This window comes from Marmota monax, unplaced genomic scaffold (genome assembly GCF_021218885.2).
Source record: "Marmota monax isolate L192 unplaced genomic scaffold, Marmota_monax_Labrador192_F-V1.1 WCK01_AAM20220418_F8-fsc00236, whole genome shotgun sequence".
Taxonomy (NCBI): domain Eukaryota; kingdom Metazoa; phylum Chordata; class Mammalia; order Rodentia; family Sciuridae; genus Marmota; species Marmota monax.
Window position 1 is genome coordinate 1,870,249 of NW_026693806.1, and position 25,943 is coordinate 1,896,191.

The window sequence follows — 25,943 nt, forward strand, 5'->3', positions numbered from 1 at the left end:
TCTGGTGGTTCTATTTGCTTCAGATTTCTGGTAAGGGCAGCACATCATGGCATCAGAATTTGGTGGAGCAAACAACATGTATCATGAGCCATATAGGAAAAGGGAAGGGAATGGAGTCCCGTGTTCCCTTTGGAGGGAATACCCCAAATGACCTAAAAGCTTCCCACTAGGCCCCTGCCTCCAGATAGTGCCACCCTTGAGTCCAATCCTTTAAAACACAGAGCTTTGGAGGACAATATCCACATTCAAATAATAGCAGTACTTCAATACAGAATGGGAAAAATACTAAGAAAAGAGATTTCACATATGAGGAATAAAATTGGCTCTCAAGCCCAATAAACATCTTGCTTAAGGCATATTTGTCTCTGTTCCTTTTCCTTGATACATCACGTCCAACTTTCAACCAAAAAAAGTCAAAAGGTGTGCTAAAGGGCACAGTAATACAGTCTGAAGAAACAAGCCAAGAGTCCGAACCAGGTTCCAATGTAGCACATTTTGGAATTAGCAGACTGGCAACTTTAAATAACTATGATTAACAGGACTTTGGTGCAAAAGGAGGCACCAGGCAACAACAGCTGGGTAATACAAGCAAAGAAATGGAAGCTTCAAGAAAGAATAGCAATGCCAGAAATGTAATTTGTGTAGGTGGAATGTTCCCATAGAAGAGTATAATATATAAGTCAAACTAAATTAATTATATCTATATGCTGAAAACTCTAGAGAAAACACTAAGAGAACTTTAAAAAACATGTATAATGGATATATTAAGAGGAAGAGGGGCCCCAGACACTGAGTGGCCACAGAGAACTCAGCAGCCTGCTCCATGAATCCCCTGCTTCCTGATGCCCCACACCCACCTTCCTGTACAGCCCACCTGCTTTCCACAACCAGTTTCCACCAAGGAAAAGGAATCATATCATAGGTCCACTCTCCAGAGCCTCCATTCTTTCCATCCCTCTGCTGATCAAGTAGGGGCGATGACCTGCTTCCTGCTGGCACTGAGATTATATCCAGATGAGAATTCAAAAGAGAAATAGCAGGAAGACCCTTACTACTGTCCAAGGGATGGCTGATGATTACCATAAAAAAAGAAACTAGTGAAGGCATTTAGGAAATTTGCCTATAATGGTACTGTAATTGAGCATCCAGAAGATGGAGAAGTAATTCAGCTGCAGGGTGACTGGTGCAAGGACGTAGGACAGTTCCTGGTAGAGGCTGGACAGAACAAGGATGATCACCTGAAGGTTCATGGTTTTTAGGTGCTTGTGGCCTTGCAATGAGTAGAATATTCCTTCTGTCCCTTGTTACAAGTTTAAAACTCTCACAACTTATATAGTGTAACCATTTGGGGTCTGCTTGTAACTTCAACTAGTGTAATACAGTGCAATAAATTGTAGAAAGACCCCCCAAAAGAGGTGAAGATAAATTAAAAAATGCTCAAGTAAAGCTAGTGAAGGCATAAAAGTGGTAGAAGAAAACACACACACACACACACACAAATGTGGTGACTATCAGTACACCCATATCAATTCTCATTGTAAATGTGAATGGTCTAAATATACCAATTGAAAGACAGAGGTGTAGTAGAAAAAAGACAAACCCAATTATAAGAAACTCACTCTAAACACATGGAGAGAGATGTGATATATTAATAGTAATTAAAAGAAAGTTAGTAGGCAGAACTTTCCTAAATTTCAATAGTTTGATTTTATGATTTTTCAGCTTTGAGATTGTGTGGAAGTAGACCCACACAGTCAATCTGTTTCTCACTTTCAGTACAATGTTCAATAAATTATATAAAACAGATAGGAGAGAAAGAAAATTATCACAGAAAGAGAGATATTACATAAGGGTAAAGTCTTTAAGAAAATAGAGTAATTCTTAATGTGTATCTGCCTAACAACAGAACATCAAAATGTGTGAAGCAAAAACTGATAAAACTGCAAGAAGAAATTGATGAATCCACTCTCATAGTCAGAGACTTCAACACCCTCTTAGTAACTGACAGATCCAGCAGGCAGGAAATCTGTAAGGGTACAATTGAACTGAACAGCACCATCAATCAACCGGATCAAATTGACATTTATAGAGCACTCCATCCAACAACAGCAGAATACACATTCTTTTCAAGCTCTCATTGAACATTCACCAAGATAGACCACATCGTGGACCATAAAACACATCTTAACAAATTTAAATGAAATCATGCAAAGTATGCTCTCATGCCACAATGGAATTAAGCTAGAAATCAATAACAGACAGATAGCTGAAAAATCTCAAAATATGTAAACAACATTCTTATAAATAACACATGGCTCAAAGAAGTAGTATCAAAAGAAGTTTTAAAATATCTAAAACTAAAAATACAACTTTTCAAAATGTGTGGGATACTGTGAAAGCAGTGTATACAGAGAGATTTGTAGAGAGTTTATATATATATATATATATATATATATATATATATATAATTAAAAATTAATGACTAAAGCTTTAGCATTAGGCAAATAGAAAAAGAGGAGAAAATTAAATCCAAGGTCATTTATATATAGGAATTTATTGCATACAATTCTAGAAGTAAGAAAGTTCAAGATCAAAGCATGAGCAGAATCAGAGTCTGGAGAAGACTCATTTTCTGTTCCAGAGATTACACCTTGTTGCTGGGTCCTCTCGAGACAGAAGGGGAGGTGTTTTCTTTTGCACCTTTTTTGTAAGGGCTCTAATCCCATTCACAAGGACAGAGCCCTTGCGACCGCCTAACTTCCCAAAGGACCCACCTCTTAATACTATGGCTCAGGAGATAAGTTTCAACACATGAATATAGGGGGGACACTAGCACTTAGACTATAGCATCGCTGCTATTCAACCTACTGCTTGAAGTCCTAGCCACTGCAGTAAGACAAGAAAAGTAATAAAAATAAATAAAAGATATACAGATTGGGAAGGAACAAATCAAACTTGTCTTTTATAGATGACATAATTTCTTATGCAGAAATCCCACACACACCCAAATCAACATAAAAATTCCTAGAACTAATAAGTAATTATAGAAGGCTACAGGATACAAGGTTAATATTTAAAAGTTAGTCACTAGCCCAGTGTAATGGCATATTTTCAAAATTCTGCCTGCTTGGGAGGGCAAGGCAGAAGAATCCAGAACAAGCCTTGATAACAACAATACTGTCTCAAAATAAAATAAAAAGGACTGGAAATACAGCTCAGTGGTAGAGTGCTTGCCTAACATCTGTGAAGCCTCTAGATTCAACCCCCAATAACCACACATACACACACACACACACAAACACACACACACACATAGAGGGGGAAAAAAAAAAAACTCCAATCACTTTTTTTTTTCCAATCACTTTTGATTGACTTTGTTGTTGTAAAAAAAAGTGCCAATTAATGACTAGGGTTTAAAATTTAAAATGTAACATCATTTATTTTGGCATCACCCCCCAAAAATGAAATATTTAGATATAATTATAACAAAATATGTACAAGATCTACAGAAGACTTTAAACCTCTAATAAAAAAATCAAAGATCTCAATAGATGGAGACCATCTCTATTGACTTTCAGAAAGTAGTTTTTTTTGTTACTGTTGTTTTGTTTTGTTTTTAAGATGTCAGAGCTCAAATTGCTTCAAGAGATTTGACACAATCCCAATAAAATTCTGTAATTAATTTTGTGAATTTCAACAAAGTGATTCAAATGTTTATCTAGAAAGATGAAAGACCCAGAGTAGAATCAAGTTAAGAGAACTAATACTGAAACAAATTTAAGACTTATTACAAAGCTACAGTAACCAAAATCCAGAACAAGCCTTGATAACAACCAAAATAGTGTGGAATTGATAAAAAAAACAAACGGATCAATAGTGAGTTTAGAAATAAAACCACACAAACATAACCAACTGATTTTTGATAAAGCAGCAAAGGTAATTCAGTGATAATTTAATTTCAACAGATGATGTTAGGAGAGCATACAATGCACATGACAAACAAACAAACAAAAAATAGCATAAACAATAAAACCTTAACCTTGAAAATTAACTCAAAATGGACCACAGACCTAAATGGAAAACTAAAATTCCTCAGTAATAGGAGCAAATATAGGTGATCCTGGGTTTGCAATGAGTTTTTCGATATAACATCAAACACACGACCCATGAAATAAATATTTAGACTATTAAAATTAAAACCTTCTGCTCTATAAAAGGCCCATAAGAAAATAAAAGTCATGTCATAAACAGGGAGAAATTATGTGCAAAACATATTTGATAAATGATTACTAGCCACATTATACAGAAAACTCTTAAAACTTAACAATAAGAAAACAAAACCAAATTTTAAAATGAGCCAAAGGGCCAAATAGATATCTCTCCGAAGAAGTTACATTGAGGCAAATAGGTATATGAAAAGATGCTCAACATTATAGTCATTAGGGAAATAAATGCAAGTTGAAACAACAATGGGATTTTGACAACTTCTTACAAAGCAAAACATAGTCTTATCATATGATCCCCCAATTGCACTCCCTGGTTATTCACCCACATGAATTCATGTCCACATAAAACTGAAAATGGACATTTCTAGCAATTATGCATAATTGGCAAAACCTGAAGATGTCCTTCAATAGGTGAATGAAAACTGTGTCGTCCTATCCATACAATGGAATATCATGTAAATATACAAAGAAAAACATACCAAGCCTCGAAAGACGTGGAGGAAATTTACGTGCATATTGTTAAATAAAAGAAGCCAATCTGGAAAGGCTTTGCACTGTATGATTCCAAATATGTGATTTTCTAGAAAGGGCAAAATTATAGAAAGAGTAAAATGACCAGTAGTCGGGAGAAATTTGGAGGTAAGGAGGAGATGGAGCACAGGGTATCCACAGCATGATAAATTATTGTATATGATACCCATGTAAGGGTGGATAGGTGGCATTATGCATCTGTCTGCAGAGAAGTGTACATCCTAGAGGCAACTTTAATATAGACTATGATTTTAAAAAATAATAATGTATCAATACTAGTTCATTGATTGTAACAAATCTACCACACTAATCAGAGATGTTTAAAACAAGGAAAACTGGTGAGATTGGTGAGCAGAGGAGAAACGTGGCAAGTCCAGGATCACATTTTTAACATAGTTTTTCTATAAACCCCAAATTTCCCTTCAAAATAAGGTCTAGTAATTAAAATATTAAAAATAATGAGAAAACTCTATGTATTTATATGGAAAGATCTATAGAAGCATGGATAAGAGAAAATAGCAAAGTAGTGTAAAATATGTGGCTTTTCACCTAAAGGTGGAGAAAGAAATGAGGCTTTGGAAACTAACCATGGTGGTTACCTATGGGGCTGGTGGTTGAGCTGACAGAATAAAGGAAAGTTAGATAATATGTGGATCTATATCCTATGATTACAGCATTAGTTTTTAACTACTATGTTCTTAAAAGTAAACCCCTCTGAAGGTTTGCCTGAGCTCTAGGGAGTGTTGAACTTGAATGCCTTAGAACTAATATTTTCATTTGAATACTCTGAAGAACTCTGGAATTTACCCTACAGAAATCCCTTCGCGTGTGCACAGCATGTTCAAAGGCACTACAGATATTCACTGCAAAATCATTTGCAAAAGAAGCAAATTTGGAAACATCCTAAATATAAATCAACAAGAGAAGTGGCTAAGGGTTGTAATGTAGACATAACTAGAAACTTCAGCACATCAACTATAAAGTAAACTTCTGGAGTCTGATGTTGAAAATACCCAGAAGTTGCAGGGAAAAAAAATGAGAACGGAAAAAATTTTAACTACAATGTGATTTTGTTTGTAAATGCAATAAAGAAAGATGTGGAAGGATACACAACAACCTGGAAACAGTGCCACCTCAGGGGAAGTATTTGGGATTTTAAGAGGAGGAGGGATAGGCTTACTTTTATTATTTCTACTTCCTATTGTTTGACATTTTTTCCCCATGCAACTATGATGTATTGCCTTTTATACATGAATAAGAATATAAAGATTTTAAGAAACCCAACGGGGTGTTTGTGTTCAGAAACCGTAGCCATCTTGGGGGCTGTTTGCCATTACCTCTGTTCATTTCTTTCAGCCCAGGAAGGGCTAAAGAAACCTCACTGTTCTCTGTAGCATTGTTAACCAGGGCACTGACTCTAACTAGCCATACCCTGTAATTGGATCCTTCCAGTAAAGCTGCTTCAATAAAATGTCCTGAGTGCTGCAGCCAAGTATTTAGGAGGCATGGAGGACCCTGGTGGCAGCTTTGGGGGTAGGGGCCAGGGCCTGGGCCTGGAGTTTGGGTCTAAAATGCTGCAGGAGGCATGCTTTAAAGTCCCAGCAAGCTTAACTAGCGACAGAGGGGGCACCTCTGCATTTTTCATGCAGGCTTACAGAGACTTGTTTGCAAGGCTCAGGATCCCTGGTGAGCAGTTTTCTGTGGCTTCAGTTACAGTACAATTTCAAAAGTATTAATGCAATGAGACTTTGGTATAACTACATTTGGTAAGGGGGGAATTTAACTCTGCATTCTCCAGGAGGTATTCACAACCACTAATAATGAACTTATCTCAAGAAGTGTGTGATTGCTGATAATTGTCCCTTTAAAGCCCCATCTCCTGTGATACCTAAAATGACAGGCAGAGAGAGGCCTACATCTTCCTATCTGCTTGGTCTGGAGGCTGAATGTTAAGTTCCATTCAGATATTCCTCCTCTTATTGTTTCATCTCCCGGGGGTCCTCAAGAATGCCCCTGTGATCTAGGCAATAAGCTCTCCATCTTGGTCATTTTTTTATTTAAGTTTCAAAACTCAAGAGCAGAATCCAGATGTGGCCTTCTAAGTAGTGCCAGCTTGAAATCATACTGTTGGTGCCTAACAATTTGCCAGTCTTGGATCCGCTGGGTGACTCAGGAGGAGCATATATCTCTGGGTATGAAATTACACAAAGGTGATGATCAGATTTGAGATCTAAACCATGACCTCCCTAGAAGTCCCTCCCAGAATCCTGGAGCCGTATGTTCATTCCTTCATATTTCCATTCACTTCTTTATTCAATGAAGACTTATTGAACAGCTATTATGTACAGGAGGGAGACAATATTATAGTATAAAGTGCTATCATTGGAAACAAATTGCGTAGATTTCATGCTAACTCCAATGCTTATTAGCTGCATAAACTTATGAGGTCATATAACCTCTCTGAACCTCTGCTTCCCCATATTTAAATGGAAATAACAGTGGAACCAACCTGTAAGGTTGCCACGAAGACTAAAATGACTTTCTCAGACCCACTGACTCAGAATATCCAGACCTCAGATAGCTGCTCCTTGAAGAAGTTTCAAAAGTGATTCAAATGAGCATTCAGCACTGAAAAACACTCAATCTAAATTTTAGGACCCACACTGCTGTTCAGTAGCCCTGACACCGATAAGGTCTGTTTTGTCCTTTCTCCCTCCTTTTATTCCTAGGCATCTCAAAACCACCCTCTATGGAGACTGTATAGGAGCTTGAGCAAGTGTCAATGGACTATGGCAGCGGACATTTGCATGTCCTCCAGGCATCTCCTTACTGTTGGGAACAGACCGTTATCTGAGGCCTGCTGAATCTGACTCTGCTGAACTGGGACCTCAACCCCCAATACTGTCCGTTTTCCTGGCTGTATTCCATGGTTCTTCCTGGCTCTCCAACACCCCAGACTCCCCTTGCTTGGAGTCCTTCAACTTGCTCACCTGCTTATTCATGCTTTGCTCTAGATCTTTGAAGATGGAATTTTTCTTAGCAATCAACTACAGGGAGACATCTGAATTACTCATTCTCAAAATTATTCTCTTCCCCTCCATCATAGGACTTGACTAATTTAAAATCATCTATTCCTCTCTGACATTATTAATTTATTTTCTTATTTTTATTCATCTTCCTTGGACAGAATGCAAGCTCTGCAAGAGAAAGGATATGTCCAAGGTAGCTGACCTTTTGATCTCTAGAGCTAAGATTGCCTGGTACATAGTAGGTACTTAGTAAAGTAACGAATACAACGAATAAAGAAACGTGTCTTTCATTAGCTAAGGTAAAAGAAACTCACATTCTGCTATTCCCCAATATTTTAGCCAAGCTGAGAAATGACCAGAATTTCTTCTCTGATTCGCTTTCTAATCGCTGAATTGCAATTCCCCAAAGTCACAGCCAAGTGGTATCAGGTGACCATAGACTCAAAAAAGTATCATAAATTGCTTAATACGTTCTCTTCTGGGGCTTAGGCAATGAACTTGATATTTACTGTTTGGCAAAGACTTTCTGTTTTACTTTGTTGGTAGGTGTAAGTAGATTTCTGCAGCCAAAAACACCTCTTTCTGGCTGGCGTCTCCATTTCCCGCCTTTTACTAGCATACCCTGGAGTAGTATAACCACGACGAGGTGAGTTATGTGCAAGGAAATGGGCTTTAATGAGTAGAAAATCCATGGAATTCATTTGATGTTTGCACATTAACACTCTCTTTGCCAAGTCTTCCCAATTTCAACCTTTTTCTTAAAAAATATAAAAATAGTGGAGGAGAGGATGTCTCTTCAAGACCACGATCTTGGAATTGCATAAACCATTCTATGCATCTTTTTAATGAAATGGTCTCAAAAGCCATCATCATCAACCATCCCCAGACCCAGCGTCAACAGCCCCATTGCTACAGTAGGGAGGTTGGAGCTTGTGCCATCATATCAGGGAGAGTTGGTGCCAAGTCTTTCTAGTTGTGGATCTGGGACATGGAACTCAGCCTCCTTAAGTCTCAGTTTCCTCATCTGTGAATTGGGAGCAGTAATATCAGCCATCAGTATCCACTGTCAGGACAAAATGTGATAAGTAGACATGTCTAGCAGAGTGCCGGCCCAGAGTTACCAATCTTTGTATGTATGCCGAAGACTAATTAAACTAAGTAGATGGCATTTAATTATCTCCCCTTTCTATGTTTCCCACAGGACCGTTCCATGCAGTGGCCCCTTCAAGAACACTAACAGGGACCAACTGAGACAGAAAGATAGGTCTGAGTCTGATTGTGATTAGGGTCCATCTCTGAGCCTAGTCCCAGAGAAATAACCATGTCTGTATTATAAATACCCTAATGTATATAGGACACAATCTCTTACTAAATAGAGATAATTATATACCCATAAGCTGATGACACAGTCTAACTATTTTTGATAGTGTTCCTACAAGTTCCTCTGCCAGGTCCTGGACATACTACATTACATAAGATATAGACCCTGCTCCATGGATCTCAAGACTCATTCCAAGTGAATTCTGCCACTCACCAGTGAAAATACGAGCAAGTGCCTTGCCTTGAGGAGCGTTGGTTTCCTCCTTCGTAAGATGCAGAAAGCAATGTCTGGCATCACACAGGTCAGTGAGGAATGGAACTTAAGTAAGATAAAGCATTTTTAGTCATCCAAAACCCACTTCTGGCTAACCCAAGCAGAAAGGTACTTAGAGAAGGTTTTCAGGTGCCTCAAAGTATCAGCCCAGAATGCTGGAACTCCAGGAAAACAAGCAATATCTAAGGAACAACACTATATGGAAATGAGCCTCCTGTACAGAACACTGTCATGGCTAGATAGGAAAGTCAGCACCACAGAAAGCTTTAGCCATTAGCACAGAAAGCCACCACTCTGAAAATGGTCTCCAAAGTTACATCCTGGCTCACAATGCAAAGGCCAGGCAGGAACATCCGTTGGCTGATCCTTGATCTTGAGCCCACTCATAGCTGCCAGGGCTTGCAGAGAGGGGAACTGGATCCTGCCAGCTTCCTGATTGGGAGGCTGAGCACACCTTCCTCCATCCCCCACTCAGAGGGGTGCTGAGCATTCCCCCAATGCTACACAAAGATATGAAAGTACCTTGGTACTGTTGAAGGTTAGGGCTTTCTGAATCAGGCTGACTGGACAGAGTTCAAGGGCCTATGAGTGGGGTGATTGGGACTGCAGATATAAGAAGCACACTCATCGTGCTTTAAAGAAAGAAGGATGAATGATCCGCACCCGAAAGAGATTTACTGTAAGAGCCCATGGGCATTTCCTAGAAAAATTCCAATAGTTTCATGCTGTTAAGCAAGGCATTTGTGTAAATTCTACAGGGGAAATGGCTTATTGCTTCATTCACTAATACCAACCTGTCATCTCGTTACAATTGATCCGTACTAGATGGCTGATGGCCTGTTAGCAGGGAGCTGCTTCCTCCAAGATTGACCCTGACCTGAAAATCCTCCTACCCAGCTTCAGGTACTCTCTAAAGGCTCCAGAATATTCTCTAGCCAGTGATTTCTTCCTCTATATCCTCTTTGGGCTCAGGAGCTGGGGGGTGGAGAGAGCCATTTGGAACTCTTCTGGGAACAGTCTCAAAGACTGTCTTTACTCTGTAAATATATTTGTTATGCAGTGCAGGAAAATTTGGGGGAGATAAAGCAGGAGATGAGAAACAATAGCTATCTTTGGAGTCTGAAGTCTTGCTTGGAGTCACTCACCACCCTGGCACTGTGCCAAAAACAGGCTTTGTCTCCTCTGTCTCAGTCCTCCAACCTACTCCTGCATCCCTTTATAATAAGCATCTAGAGTGCTGTCACTTAATACACATACACAGAGCTCCCCAGAGCTTGGAAACTCTCTTGCAACTGTCTTCTTGATAGGTATCTAAGAAACAAATGAGGGAAGAGGATGTCTTAAGGCTCCATTAACATTGTCAGGTTAGAAATGTTGACAATAAGTCGATTCTTTCTGACATGACTGTCCTTGTAATGAAGGGACATTTCTTCATGACTCTTCCTAATGTAAGATAAGATATGGATGGGCTCTGATTTTTTTTTTTGACACATGTCCAGTATATCAAAAGGGTGCGGATTAGTATAAGAAAATAGGTTGTTTCAGTGACACATTAATAGGAGCCCTGGTTGAGGGATGAATGATAATGTTACCTTGGGCTTGAGTGTTCTGGTGGCTCACCTGGGAAGGTAAGCTGGAGTCCCTACAGGAGGGGGTTAGAAAACCCTGGAGTCTCCACCTGACATCCCTCCTTTACCCATGATTCTAGAGGACTACAGGGAAGAGGGGGGTTGCTCATGTTCTCGAATGTCACTTTTTATCTGCCTCTGGCTGGGTTATGACTGAGGGTGATTAGGTGGCACTAGTTCTGACCTGTCAAAAAGGACAGATCTGCTGGGATTGGTGACGGGCCCCTTGAGCAGGCAGAAAGGAGTGACTGTGTGAGCAGACTAGCCCTGCTGGACAGGCCACTGGGACAGGGGAAGCTGACCCGCCATAGCTAGAAGAGGAGGGAGCAGAGACTCAGAAAGTGGTAGTTGAAAGACTGTCTCTCTCCCATTAGGCCCAGCTTATGACACTCAGGGTCCTTAGAACACTCTCATTCAGTGCATAAAAGCAAAACACAACCCCACTCAGCCTGTCCTTCCCACTTTCCTTAGCAGGCCCTGCTTCTTTCCTTTTTTACAAAGCACTTACCATCTTCTAATTTACCATCTTCTTCATCATCATGACATCTCAGGTTTAGGAATGGATCTTTGTTGTGTGGTCCCAGTACCTAGATCAGTGCTGGCAGGAAGTAGACACTCGATAACATACTCATGGAAAATGACCCATTCAAGAAAATCACAAAGAGCCCAATATTTTTCTTTTAAAAAAATCCATAAAGTTAGTCAATTTAACCTTCTTGGAAGCTTAGCCATGCTGTATGAATGAGAGACTTTATTATTATTATTATTATTGTTATTATTATTATTAAATAAAGGATCATTAAGATACAAAGAAAGTAGCAAGTACTTTGAAAAAGGTGATTTTTCTAGGAAAGCATACTAAAAGCTGAAGACCTATAAGTTTCTCTGAGCTAATTCCCTTCTTAAAAATAATAAAGACAGTTATACTTCTAGTGAAAGAAATAATGTCTAATAGTCTAAACTATTTAGACTATTAGACACTATCATTAAATTCTCACAGCTGCATATGGGAACAGCATCATGAGTACCATTCCTGTTTTACAGAGAGGAATTGGAGTCACAGAGAGGTTGAGTAATTCCCTCAAGATTGCACAGTTAGGATAAGGTGAAACTGGGCATTAAACCTAAATCTTTCTGATTTTGAGTGGTCAAGTCAGATTCCAACTCACACTGCCTCTTCTTGATTCTTAGTCAATATCTTCTGCTCTTAGCCGTGCTGTGGCTTAGATATAATTGGAGTGTCTTGGAAATGTGCTGTCAACTTGATCTCCAACGTTACAGTACTGAGAGGTGGTCGACCTTTAGGAGGAGGAGCCAAGTGGAAGATGACCAGTCACAGGTCACCACCCTCGGAAGGGATCAATGTAGTTCTCCCAGAACTGGGCAGGCTGTTATAAAAGAGTGAGCCTGGCCCTTTCCTGGTCTCTCCTTTCTTCCCTCACTCTCTCCCCTGTGTTTTCCTTTTCTGCTTGTCTACCAGGCTGCAATGTGGCCAGGGGAGCCATCATCAGAGGCCCAAAACAGAGACACCCAATTTTGAAATTGCAGACTCCAAAGCTGTGAGCTAAATAAACCTTTTTTCTTTATACACTTCCCAGCATCAAGTATCCTATTAAAGCATCACTAAATGGACTAAGATAAGCCTGTACTGATAAAAGGAAAAAGTGAAAAAGAGAAAGTAGTTTTAGTTTCAGGAAAGGGAAAAGTAGAGTTATCTATACAGATATATTCCGGAGGACGGAAGCATATGTCCAACCAGTCTCCCCTTACCTCCAGAACATACAGTGCTAATGATGTGACCAGGAAAGTTCTATGAACTCAAAGATGCACATTTGACGCCTTCTTTAATTGGCAATCTCAAATGATTAAGAAAATGATTCTTATGGAATAGTCGAGTCCCCCCACCCACCTCGAGATCCACATACCTGATCCACCTGCCTTCTCAGCCTGCCTTCTGATTTAGTCTGCTTCAACCCCCCTCAAGCCCCATGAGGCAGACGGTGCCAGATGGTTAACTTACTTTAAGTTCTGCAATCAAACTGTGGAGAGGTTGCCAACTGTCCTCCTCTGAGCCCTAAGATTTACTGGAAGATGTCTCAGGTGCTCCTGAGGGATGGGGAGCGAGGGGGAGGGATGTTCTTCACCTACAACAGCTCTGCTTTTTTCTACTTCACACATTGAATTTCTGAACCAGGTTTGTTTCAAAGGGCTTATCAGTAACAAAAGAGGAAAATCGAGTTCACTAGAAGGAGTCCTTGGCTGGCAGTTAAGGAAACTGGGTCCTGGGTCCTCTGTTGCCATTGTCTCGGGAAATCTGAACTGCTCTGTAGCTCAGCGTGGCCATGTTCACAATGACTTTGCATCAACGTTGATTAATGAACTGTGGCAAATGTGCCCCCCTAGTATTTATAATATAGGAAACTGAATGGGGGTGTACGCTGAAATAGCTGGGTACATTTTCTGTCAATCTAAAACTACTCAACATTTTCAGTTTGTTAAAGTTTAAAAATTGAGACTTATAAGATCTGTTCCAGGTAAAAATGCCCTTTTATTCTTGCCTGTTATGCGCTGGAAGAGGAGACAGTAGAATAGGGGGTCACTAGAGGCTAGGAAGAAAGGGGGAAAGTGGGAATGAGGAGAGGCTGAATAATGGGCACCAAAATACCATGGGATAGGAAGAATAAGTTCTGGGGTTCTATGGCACAGTGAGGTGACCAGCTTAAAACAACTTCATATAGATCACGAAGAACAAGGAGAGGGGAGCCCAAAGTCTCCAAACATAAACAAGTGATCAGGGTATGAAAATGTCAATTAGCCTGATTTGCTCCTTACACAATATATACACAAATTAAATTATCACCCTCTATTCCATAAATACACACAGCATTATGTGTCAATTAAAAGGAGGATGAAGTAAACGCACTTGATTCTACCTTTTAGAGACTGCTACCTTGGAACATCATTCTTGAGTTTCTTGGGTGAAAGTTCCAGTTTGCCATTTATTTACTTTCAAGTACACCTAGAAATTCAGAGGAAAACTAATTCCTGAGACTTCTTCTGATAGTGGCTTATCTAACAAGTTCAAGTTCATCTGGCCCAGCTCTTCTGTTGTGAGGCCTTTGGTTTCCTCAGTTATTCTTACTCTCCTTGTCAAACATGGGATCACCATGTTGGTCTACGGCATGGGCCACAACCCCCACCCCCCCACACACACACGCACCAGTAAACCTAAAGTTAGATAGATACCTTTGTTTTCATTGTTGCACAGTTATAACCCATTAATATCATGCTGCTACTTCAAGTAGAAGTAAACAGTTCAAGACTTGGCCAAATTTAAAAAAAAAAAAAAAAAAGAAGTCTCTATTATCAAAAATAAGCTCCACTGTATCTAATTTCAGCCACTAGGTTTCACCATCCACTCCTCTGTGATTTTCCAAACCCCATTCAGTGTATGAATCTCTGTGTGTGTGTGTGTGTGTGTGTGTGTGTGTGTGTTTCTTACTTCTCACTTCTTCACTGAAGAACTTCTTGTCAGAAAACTCCCTGGAGGTTCACAAACAATTTTAATGCACCCTGGGGCTGTGCAGGCATATGGAGAAAGGGGAGGGTCCTGGGCCCAGCACTTTCTCCCACTGAATAAAGTGGGCAGGTGTTTGCTTTCTAGCACAGCCTTCCTGCTTCCCTTCATGACCCCAAATTCCTTAAGGATAGTTAGTGACAAGGCACTAGCTTCCCAAATCCCTCAAACACGATCGATTCCAGAGGACCTGGGCCAATCTATAAATTGGGTGTTTGGAACCAAATTGCACGACTATCACTGACGAGAGTGGCCCTAATGAAATCGCAGCTACTTGACCTGCTTACTTGAAAGGGCTTTAGGAAAAAGAAAATCCATTAATCAATTTGTTTCTGGAGGCAACTTAGCAACAGGGATCCCTGCGGTGGGATTGGGTGCTTTCGCTAATGAGCAAGTTGGATGGAATCGTTAGTTGCATCAACTTAATTTAATTTTTAGGCTATTGATTTTCATTAGGAAGATTCGGGGCAACCTTCCCACCTTCCTACAGACATCCTTTTCCCTTTGGGGACATGCTGTGTTTTACAATCATCCCAAAAGAGAAACCCATTTTGACATGTCACAATCTGTGGAAATCTGTGGCACCCCAGACTTTCCAGTGTTAGGAAACCAAGAGAATGATTTCTGGACCCCATTCTTCAAAAATCAACACCCTGCTTTTTTTTTAAAATCTTAATTTACACCCCCTAAAACACTTTCTCATTACATCTATGTATGCCCTACACCCAAGGTTATTTTAATTGAGCTTTGACTTATTTCAACAAATATTTATTGAGCATTTACTACATCTAAGTACTATACTAGGTGCTGAGAACATTTTGGTAAATAAAAGAGCTATGGTTCTTGCCTTTATGGAGCAAGTTGGGAAGAGAGATAATAATTAAGTTAGAACCTACTGTAAATGATGGCCTACTGTGGCAAATACTGTTAGAAACTGAGAGCATGACCAGGAACCACAGGAATGAATCAACTGACAAATGACAGTTGGAATAATAAAAGGTAATATTTATTAAGCACTGCTCTAAATATTTTACATCTATCTTCTTCTTTAAACTTCTTTACAATCCTATGGTTAGATATCATGACAACCTTATTAACAGAGAGATTAAGGAAGCTTCCCAAGGTCACAGCTAACAATTTAGCAGATTCAGCTGCTGACTCTGGCAGCCTGCCCCAGGGTCCACACTCAACCAGGGCACCATACTGGCTCTCTGGGGATATGATACCTACACAGATGCCTGAAAGCTTGCAGTGAGGTGCCTAGACAAGGAGCAGAGGCAGAGCCTGGGTGAGGCTGAGAGAGTGGACATGAAGATCCAGGGGCAGGACATCTGCTGGCACTCCAAGGGGCAAGCAAAGCTGAAGCACCAGAAGTAAGAGAACTCTTCTTTATGTGTATTATAAAAACACTTTAAGTATGTCTTTAAACACCACTACATTTATCAGTCCACAACCAGAGTTTCTGAAACCTTCTTCCCAAGGAAAGTTATCACAAGTGGCCTCATTAAGGCACTAACTGGCTAACACTGGACTCCAAACTTACCAGTACCTACAGAGCTTCTCCGGGCATCAGGAGCCCTTCAATCATTTTGTGTTCTTGCATCTCCCCAGAACACCATCCTGGACTTTCTTAAAGGTAAGACATCCTTTTCTCCTTCCTAGCCTTAGTCCCTGCCTGGTTCCTGGCCTAGGGGAGCACCCCATAAAGGAGAAATGAGTGGGTGCTGATGCCTTGTCTCTAGCTAACACTCAGTAACTGTTCGACAAGGGAAACCTAGAGAAGGCTCTGGTCTGAATGGCAGGGAGGGCAGAGGTAGGGCGCAAAGTCTGCAGCAGGAGTGGGCGGGACACGAAACAAGTTCAAGGTAAACCTCTCACATTTTCTCTCAGGCTGCAATCACAGGGGTAACCGCCTGGGTTCTCGCTTTTCCTCTGCCCAGCAACTGTGTTTATGAACCTATTCGGCTGCCGGGAGGGAGCTCCGGTGGGAGATGGCTTCACAAGCGTGATATTTAAGAGCAGGGAAAGAGACGCTCCAGAAGGATGCTGGGCCTCTCTTTATTCCACTCCGTATGCCAGGCTCCGAGCCTTCGCGGCTGATTCCCATTTGTCTTTCTCCTGCGGAATAGTTCAGATTTACAGTACCATCTGGTGAGGCGCATGGGCCCGGGCGTCACAGTTGAGCCTGTGGCCTTCTGCCGCCCAAGGCAGGGAGGTGGCCCAGAGCCGCTGGTGCCAGGCGCGTGACTTCCCTGCCCGCTCCCGGCTAAGCAGGCGCAGGAGTGATGGATTAGGACCCCCACCGGGCCGCCGCCTCTTATTTCTGCATCTGGAGTGGTGGCATGAGCGCTATCTCTGGGCCTCCTTGTCTGTCTGCGTCTTGCCTGCGCTTCGCTCACGTTGTTGAACCAGGCTCCTGGCTTGGATCCGGGCTCCCTGGGCCTTGGCTCTTCCACACTGTACATTAACTCCTGTCTATTCTGGCATTTTCAGAAAATGTCTTTGCCAGGGCTCTAGGGGGTGGCTGCTGAACTCTGCAACTCTGACTAAGGAATCCACTGCCGCAGAATCACTACTGTCTGGTTCAGACAACAAAGGGCACAACACGCTTTACATAGAGGCTGTTTTGGAACATTGGGTGCCTATATATTCAACCCCTTTCACCTGGGAAGGCCTCTTTATTTGGACAGTAAAGCTATCTGCCTGTCTGGAATTGACACATAAAAATGCACCCCTCCTCCTCTTGCTCAGCAGTCACCACTACAACCAGCAGGCCAGGTGCGTGCCCTGGAATGTGCAATAGGGCCATCCTCCTGCGTGCAGGCCACAGCAGTAACCAGCGGAAGTGCAGGATTGATGGGCAGGAACCTGCTCTGTCATTCAACTTGCATCACCTCCTGCCCAGCGGCACATTCATCTTTTCAGAGTGCTTTCCTGTGCTCCAGCTTCTTCTAATTGGATCTCATAAAACCCTGGGACACGCATGTGGTGGCTCTCATCACTCCCATTCTCATTTGGCTGACACGATTCTGGGAGGACACATGATTTGCCCAAGGTCACACTTGTGTTGGTGGCACATCGTCCAACTCCTAATTCAGTGTCCTTCTCTCTCAGTGTCAGATTTTCACTCTGCTTTTTCATTTTGTCTCAATCATAAAATAATTGTTCTTACACCAGTAGTACCCACTACATAACTAAATGCTTTAGTGGCATGCCAATGGGGGCCTCGGAGTTTTCACACAGGAGTAGTTGAGACATTTTAATGATTCACACTTAACCTGTTTAGAATCATGTTAGCCTGGGCCGGCCCACTTTTGGAAAAATTCCGGGGTAAACAATTTGCTAAACAACAACAGCAATAATACCAAGAGCAGCAACAGCTAACATTGAATAAGAATTAGCTCCATGCCAAGAATTCATTTGCTTTTCACGCACTTAAACCTCACAATGACTCTTTGTGGCTAGTAGTGTTGCTTTACCATTTTACAGAGAAGATCATTGAGATACAGAGAAATAATTCTCTTGCACAAGACCACAGTTAGTAGGTGGCTGAGGCAGGATTTGAACTCTTTCTTTCAAGGGAAGTGTACTGGAATTGAACCCAGGTTTGCTGTACCACTGAGCTAAACCCCCAGCCCTTCTTTAAAGTTTGAAACAGGGTCTCGCTAAGTTGCCCAAGGTGGCCTTGAACTTGTGATCCTCCTGGCTCAGCCTCCTGAAAAGCTGGGATTACTGGTATGCACTACTGTGACCAAATGAGATTTGAATTCCTTAACCTCAGAGACCATGCTCCTGGTTGCTTTTACTCCATATTAAATGAGATTGTCAGCAGGACAAAGGGAAATTGAGGGGCACTTATTTAAACAACAAAAGCAAAAATAAAATGTCAAGAACTCTCAGTTCACCATCGTCAGTACTCAATACATGAAATATGAAAGGTTCTTCTCTATTCTTTACGCACCCTAAGAAATTATATCTGATATATCTTAGAGAATATTACTGAAGAAATTTTATCCTAGAACAAGTAAAATAGATTAGAAAATTTTTTTCCTAAACAAACTAGTGTTGTTAGATTACTGTCTGATATACTCTCTCTACCTGCACTTCCGGCTTCCAGCCACTGTGCCCATCACATGTGTGTGATATGGTCTATAGGAGCCATTTAATAATGCATGGACCCCATCGCACCATCTGTTTACAGGTTACCTCAGCCCTCTCTCCATTTGCACATTCAAGATTATGACATTGTTTATCAATGTAAGCAAATTATCATGGGCTAAAAATGCCATGAGACATGATCAAAGCCAATAGACCAGAAACAGAAAGCACGGCAATGTGAACTGCTTACTTCCAGAAAAAGAAATAAAATTTTAAGATGTAACAAAGTCAACAATTTCTTTTGGTGGCAGCAGAGATCTTCTCTCCTTGTTGGCCCGACAGACCCGACTGCATGGCAGGTGCATCCAACTCTGAGACAAGATGTGGAGTCTGAGAATGCTGGAAACAGGTCCACGAGGAGATTAGAAGAGCAAAGGACTTCTACTCCACAGAAACCATCAAAATTCCTAACAGTTGCCCCAAATATGCAAATGAACTCAGCATTAGCCTGGCCCTAGGTTTAACAGGTTATCTCCAAACATTGACTATCTACATTTTTGCTAAGATGTAAACCCCATCCTCAGTTTTTGTTCTTCGTTGAGTAACGAATACATAGTTCAAGCCAATTGCTGTAAGAATGTTTGGGAAAACCACTGAGAACATATCCAGTATCATTCAGATCTTCACAAGATCTAAATGTTTTCCAGGCTTACTCAAAGTTAAAAAAAAAAAAAAAAGAGGCAGATAAAAGCAGGTTTAGCTTATGTGAGGTCATTGTGTATGTTTTTTAACCTATTCAATTTTGTATAAGCAATTTCTTTGGGGGAAAGGAATCATTCCAAGAATAGATGGACCACTGGGGTATGCAGGATGATTCCAAGGTAGGGAAGGGAAAGTATCCCTCTAATGTAGAAAATGTTGCCAACCAATTTTTAGGTACATGAATTCCAAACACAGCATGGCATTTGTGGCCCCAGTTGTCAGGACCAGCTTCCCAGCAATAAAGAAAAAGGGGGTTGGGTAGACTGAATTTTAAGCAAGGTGACTCAAAATCAGTTTTGATGATTTAAGCATAAATGCATCTGCAAGCTGTGCATTCAATTTCCTTTAACATATGTCCAGGTTTAGAAAAGTAGAAAAAGAAGATTAAGAAACTAATGTAATTTACACTTCCTTCTCCCAAATGTTCAGCAAAGAGAATCTTAGGGCATTTAAATAGCAAAATACATAAGGATTTACTGACCCCAAAGATCTTGTTCTTGCAAATATCTTAAAGAGAGAAGATTGAGAAGGGGTGGGGAAAGAGAGGGAGGGAGAGAGGGGGAAGGAGAAAATGAGGGAAGGAAGGGAGAAGAGGGGACAGTTGCACTGAAATCTTACCTTGGATCATGAGAACAAAGGGATCTTGACTCCGTGTATTGTTTTTCTCTGTCATCACCACAAATCTGTATTTCAAACTAGGCACTAACATATTGTTCCCATTGAGTGAGATTAACAAAATTTGTTTCCAGGAAAACTTTAAAACTAGCCCCAAGTTTAAGTCTCCATCAGTTAGGTCATAAACAGCATCGATCAATTCCAAAGTTTGATGGCTGTTCATGGTGTCGTTTGCTGCCTCACATCTGTTTAACTTGGGAGTGACGCTCCCAATTGAGTGTGTGTTCAGCAAGCTCCCTATGAAATGACTTCGGTTTTACATATAAATCATTATCCATGTTTCTTGAATTCACATGGAACTAAAATAAATGGACACTTTTCAAGTTTTGCGGTTTCCAATCTGATATCGTCCCCCAAAAACAGAAGAAAAGAAACAGAGAGTGAGGGTGCAGAAGAGAGGCGTGGCTAAACATCCTGTCTTTCAAAAATAAAAAAAGTAATAAGAGCAGAAAGGAGAAAAGACTCTGTTTAAGCTGTAAAATTTCTGGACAGATTCGCTTTACAGATCAGTAAAACAAAGTATTTTTGTTCCTTCTACAGAGACTGGCTCATTTTTGTTCTGTCCTATAGATGGTGGGCTGTGGTTATTCCAGCAGTCCACATGTTCTCAGTGTGCCTAGCTGGCCAGAGCAGCTGCTGTAACCTGGAGTTACTGTCCTGTAGACAGAGGTAACTCGTTGGCCTCCCACCAACACGAGGGAAGCCTGGTAATGTGCATCTTCATTCACATGCACTGTCATCACACCCAGCCCTGAATTCATTCCTACCCGAACCCAGAGTCGAGCCTGGTGTAGTGGGAATTTCCAGGTCAGGGGTAAAAGCAAATGTTTCTGGAGACACAGAAGGGAGTGGGAGTTTAATCTCCATCCTCCTGATTTAAGGTCCTGGGGTAAATGCCACTAAAATGAGGCTCCAAACCAACAGGAGGATGACATAAGCTCTTCCATTTCTAACCCAGTTACCCACCAGAACCCAAAGCATCCTGAAGCTCATGATGTATAAATTTAATTTCTCTTTTATGGCCAGAGCAGTGTTTTCCATGATTTATAAATCATTTGGTCGGTGATTTCTTTGAAATCTTTGCCTCATTTATGCTGTTGACCTCTTGACTTACTGATACATTTATTTATGCCAGAGATCTCTTTGCAATGGTGCAGTCTAATGTCATTTGCCCGAGACTGGGTGGCTGAAAGGAAAAGAAACAAAGACAGACGTTATAGGAAGCTTGTGATGCAAAAATGTGTGTTTAAAAAGAAGGGTAAACAAAGGAAAATGTAAACCCTTAAACATATCATTCCTGCACTATTGATTTATTGCAGGAACCCTCTATTTATTGAATACTTTAAGAGTATATGATTATATGGAAGTTGATGGGGCAATGAGAGAATACTGATCCTCACAGCAAAAATATTTGCTGTAAATGTCATGACATGCCTTGTCTATAATATGATTCTTTCCAGATGATTATTTTTCAAGTTTCAGAAATGGAAAAATATGCCTTAAGACAAGTATACATAAAAATGACGTTTTACTCCTTGGCCTTTATTTATTTATTTTTTTTTAGGTTTAGTTTATTAATACTCTGCTGTTTACCATGAAGCAATGCGCTCAAGAAATCTGGTCAGAATGACATCTGATTAATTGGGCAGGGCACTTCCCACACAGCTCTTTGCTGATAACCCAGCTGTCCAAGAACCATTTCATTATGAGAGATGCAGAGGCAGGCGACAGTCACAAAGCCACTGGGAAGCTGGGTCTGCTCTAACAGATTGGCACAATTTGTATCACTGGTGCTCAGAACCTACGGGGCTTACATAGCCCAGAGCCAAGGACAGGATCTGCCTCTCGGGACAGCCTGCGTTTCTTCAGCCAGTCACTAGTTATTGAAACGTCGGGAAGAAAATGTTTCCTCTTCAGCCGCCCCCAAGCCATTTACCTGATGCAGAACTGGTTACACACACACACACATAACCAGACATATTTACAGACATATTCTAAAGGTGAAATTCAATACTCTCTTAGCTGTTACAGCTAAAGTTAACAACCATTAATGTTGAACATTTTCAATGTTTTACAAAGGCTAAATATATATATATTTTTTTATTTTCTAGGCTTTCCTGATTTAAAGAGAAAGCACATCATTTGCACATTCAAAATACATATATTTAACTAGTCTATTCTTGTCTATAAGGCATACATTCCTTGACCCCCAATAGATGCCTGAAACCATCAATAATAGTGAAACATATATATACATGCATAAGTATTTTCTACACATACAAACTGTGATAAAATTTTATTTATAAATTAGGCAAAGTAAGAGACAAATGATAACTAATAATAAAACAATTATAATGATAAAACAAAATTTCCTATTATGCAAATAGCTGTTATACTTAGAGAATAATAATAAGGAAAAAAGTCCATACATGTTCAGTATGGGACAATTATTAATAATAAAAAAAAGGTTAATTGAATGCAAGAACTGTGGTACCATGACATTAGATCCGATAACCAGAACAGCTACTAAGAGACTAATGGGCAGGTAGTGTATATGGCATGGATACACTGGACAGAGGGATGATTTTTGTCCTGGGGAAGACAGAGCAGATGGTCCAAGATTTCATCACATAACGCAGAATGACATACAGCATAAAATTTATGAACTATTTATTTCTGAAATTTTCCATTTAATATTTTTAGACCCTGATTGACCACAGGTAACTGAAGCCATAGAAAACACAACTGTAGAGAAAAGAGAATTATTGAACCATGTATGAGTGTAGCAGGGGAAAACAATAACAAAGGGGAGACAGATACCAAATTAAATATTGTCAGGCTGGGGTTGTAGCTCAGTGGTAGAGTGCTTGCCTAGCACACATGAGACCCTGGGTTCAATCCTCAGCACCACATAAAAATGAAATAAAGATATTGTGTCCACCTACAACTAAAAAATAAATATTTAAAAAAAATTGTGTATGACTGCCCTTCATTCTACTCAAAGGGCACACATGTGCCCTGATCAGGCAGCCTGAATCAGTGGTCTCCTCCCCTGGCTTTGGTCTCCTTGAAATTCTCACACTAGGAAGCTCTTGCTGTGCTAAGCATCATTCAAAGATAAAACTTGCTGCAGCATATTTTTTATTCCACAGGTTAAGCTCTAAAGTGGGGTTAGTTACAAACCAAGCCACAGCTAGGACTTCCATGTGTACACACACAACAAAAAGTGGACTCATCTTTCAGCACCATTGGGGATTGACTCCACAACACCTCACAGATGACCATGGTGCTCCAGTCCCTTCTATAAAAAAAAAAAAAAAAAAAAACTCAATGTTTGCATGTAACTTACACACACCCTCTTAATACTTTAAATCATCTCTAAATTACTAATGATAGCAAAGACAATGTGGATACTATGCAAATAGCTCTTTACTATATTGTTCAGAGAATAATTAGGAAAAAGGTCCATGCATATTCAGTGTGGACACAATTTTTTAAATATTTTTGATCTGCCATTGTTGAATCTGCAGAGACCAGAAACCACAGAGATGAAAGTAGGACTGTAAATACCAGAGAGGAAAAGTCCAAAGGAAAAATAGCAAACACCAAACAGGAATCAAGTGCCAATGGTCAGAAACACAAAGTCAAAGTCAAAATGCTAGTATGGGTTATTTCAAAGTATTGGCCACCTTTCCTTCATAGTTGTCCATTTTGCAATTTGTCTACAATAAGCATGGGTTTGTTTTAGGATGATAAGAAGACAATTCCAACACTAATGATGAAAATAAAAGAGATTTTTGAGGGATAGAGGTCAGGCTGGGCTAACACAGCCCTGATCTGGAGAGTACCCCGACTGGGAAACTATCAGAGCAGAAGTTGGTAGTAGCATTAGCTTGGTGGCCCCAGACATTTTTCTCTGACTTTTCATTGATTCAGTGATTTTAGTGTAGGGCCCAGGAGTCAAGAGGACCAAGTTCCAGTCCTGATTCTTCCACCTTCAATTTGGGATCCTGAACACCTCACTCAGCCTCTCTGAGAAGAAGTGTGCTAGTGAACACAACTGCCAGCTCTGCAGAAAGGGAATGTGATTATAGCATCTGCCAATTTCCACAGGTCCAAATGCTCCCTCTGTGGTCAATTTCAGGACACCAACCTGTGGATCAACAAAACACTAACAGTGAACAAGCTGATATAAAACAGCCATCTCAGCCTCAGTTAATGACACTAATCACCTCTTCAGGTATATTGTGAACACCACAAAATGAAAATCACATAATATGCTTAGCAGTAAAATATGCAGAACATCAGAGACACAGGTATTTTCTTACATACACATAAACTACTTCTGGAAGAACACCAAAGAAATTAATAACATACATGTATCTAAACAGGAGAACCAGAAATGTGGAAGCATGTGGGCAGGAGAGGTTACTGTTTACCTCTGGCATCTTTTAATTTAGAACCATGAACATGTATTTTGTATTCTAAAAATAAATAAGATTATAATTATTTTACAAACCATAGTAAGAATTCAGTGAACTTAGCTGTCAAGACTGGCTGCACTCAGTGACCAACATGCCCCTGTGCTGGGAAGTACCTGGCAGAACTATACCAAGGGGCTCAGCATATATTAAAACACAAGGAACCCCAACCTGGGACAGGAAAAAAATTCCATTTGTAGGGGTGTATGAAAAAGATCATCAGCGGGCTGGGGATGTGGCTCAAGTGGTAGCCCGCTCGCCTGGCATGCGTGCGGCCCGGGTTCAATCCTCAGCACCACATACAAACAAAGATGTTGTGTCCGCCTAAAACTAAAATAAATAAATAAATAAATATTTTTAAAAAAAAAAAAAAAAGATCATCAGCAATGCACATATCCAGGTGTTACGTTGGACATTAGTTGACCAAGTTATTGTCAAGTGTTAACCCCTTGTTGTATAAGGCCTATGAGACTAACAATTATAGTGTCAAATGCATTCTGGATTTATTGCAAAAATATTATCACTATAAAAATTAAATGATGAAAATAATTCTCCATAATTTCTTTCTTTTTTTTCCATTTATCATCCCTTTCTTTTCTATTTACAAATGTTTTTTTCCTTCCCCAGTCTGCAAGACCTTACCAGATTAACTGCTAGACTTCAACACACCCCTCTTCTCAGGGTCCCCCTCACTTTTCTGTACCTAGGAGAACTGGGAAGGAGGTTTGGAGAAGGAAGCTGGTATAACACTAACTTGGTGGTCCCAGGTCTTCCTCATCTCCGGGTAGCTCTACCCCACTGGCCTCAAGCAGAGAGTAGACACGAACCTCCTCTTTAAAGTTCAATGCCCCAAATAGAAAAGGTTTCCCCATCATTCTTCATAGCAACTATTTGGACCAGGCTCTGACTTTTAACAAGGCTTTATTTATAGTCCAGGAAGAACAGAAGGAAATGGCAACACAGATAGACACTTTCCTCCAGACCTAGAATAAAACCCAGATGCTTCCCCTCTGGGCCGCTGATGGAAGTGTGTCCCATCTGGCCTCAACAGAAAGAGCAGCTAAACCCACCTCCCTTCCTTGTCCATACCAAAGCCATGTCTCTAAAGGGAAAAAAGCTCTCTCCTCAGTCTAATCCACAATCTCTATTCCCAGTAGACCCATTCCTTGCCAGGATGATTGACAGTAGTAATATCTGTTTCTTCCCAATGCAAATCCCACCCTTACCCCTAATCCACGTCACAAAGTTTGTATCACTAGATTCCATATAGGACCCCACAGTCCAGTCCAGAATGCCTCAGCCCAGTATGATCTGTCCAGCATGAATGAAGACCATAACCTTC

At 40.6% G+C, this 25,943-nt stretch overlaps 1 pseudogene; it reads left to right on the forward strand.

Moving 5' to 3' along the window:
* Positions 1-842: 842 nt before the first annotated feature.
* LOC124105135 (eukaryotic translation initiation factor 1-like) lies at positions 843-1,259 on the forward strand (annotated as a pseudogene).
* Positions 1,260-25,943: the final 24,684 nt, after the last annotated feature.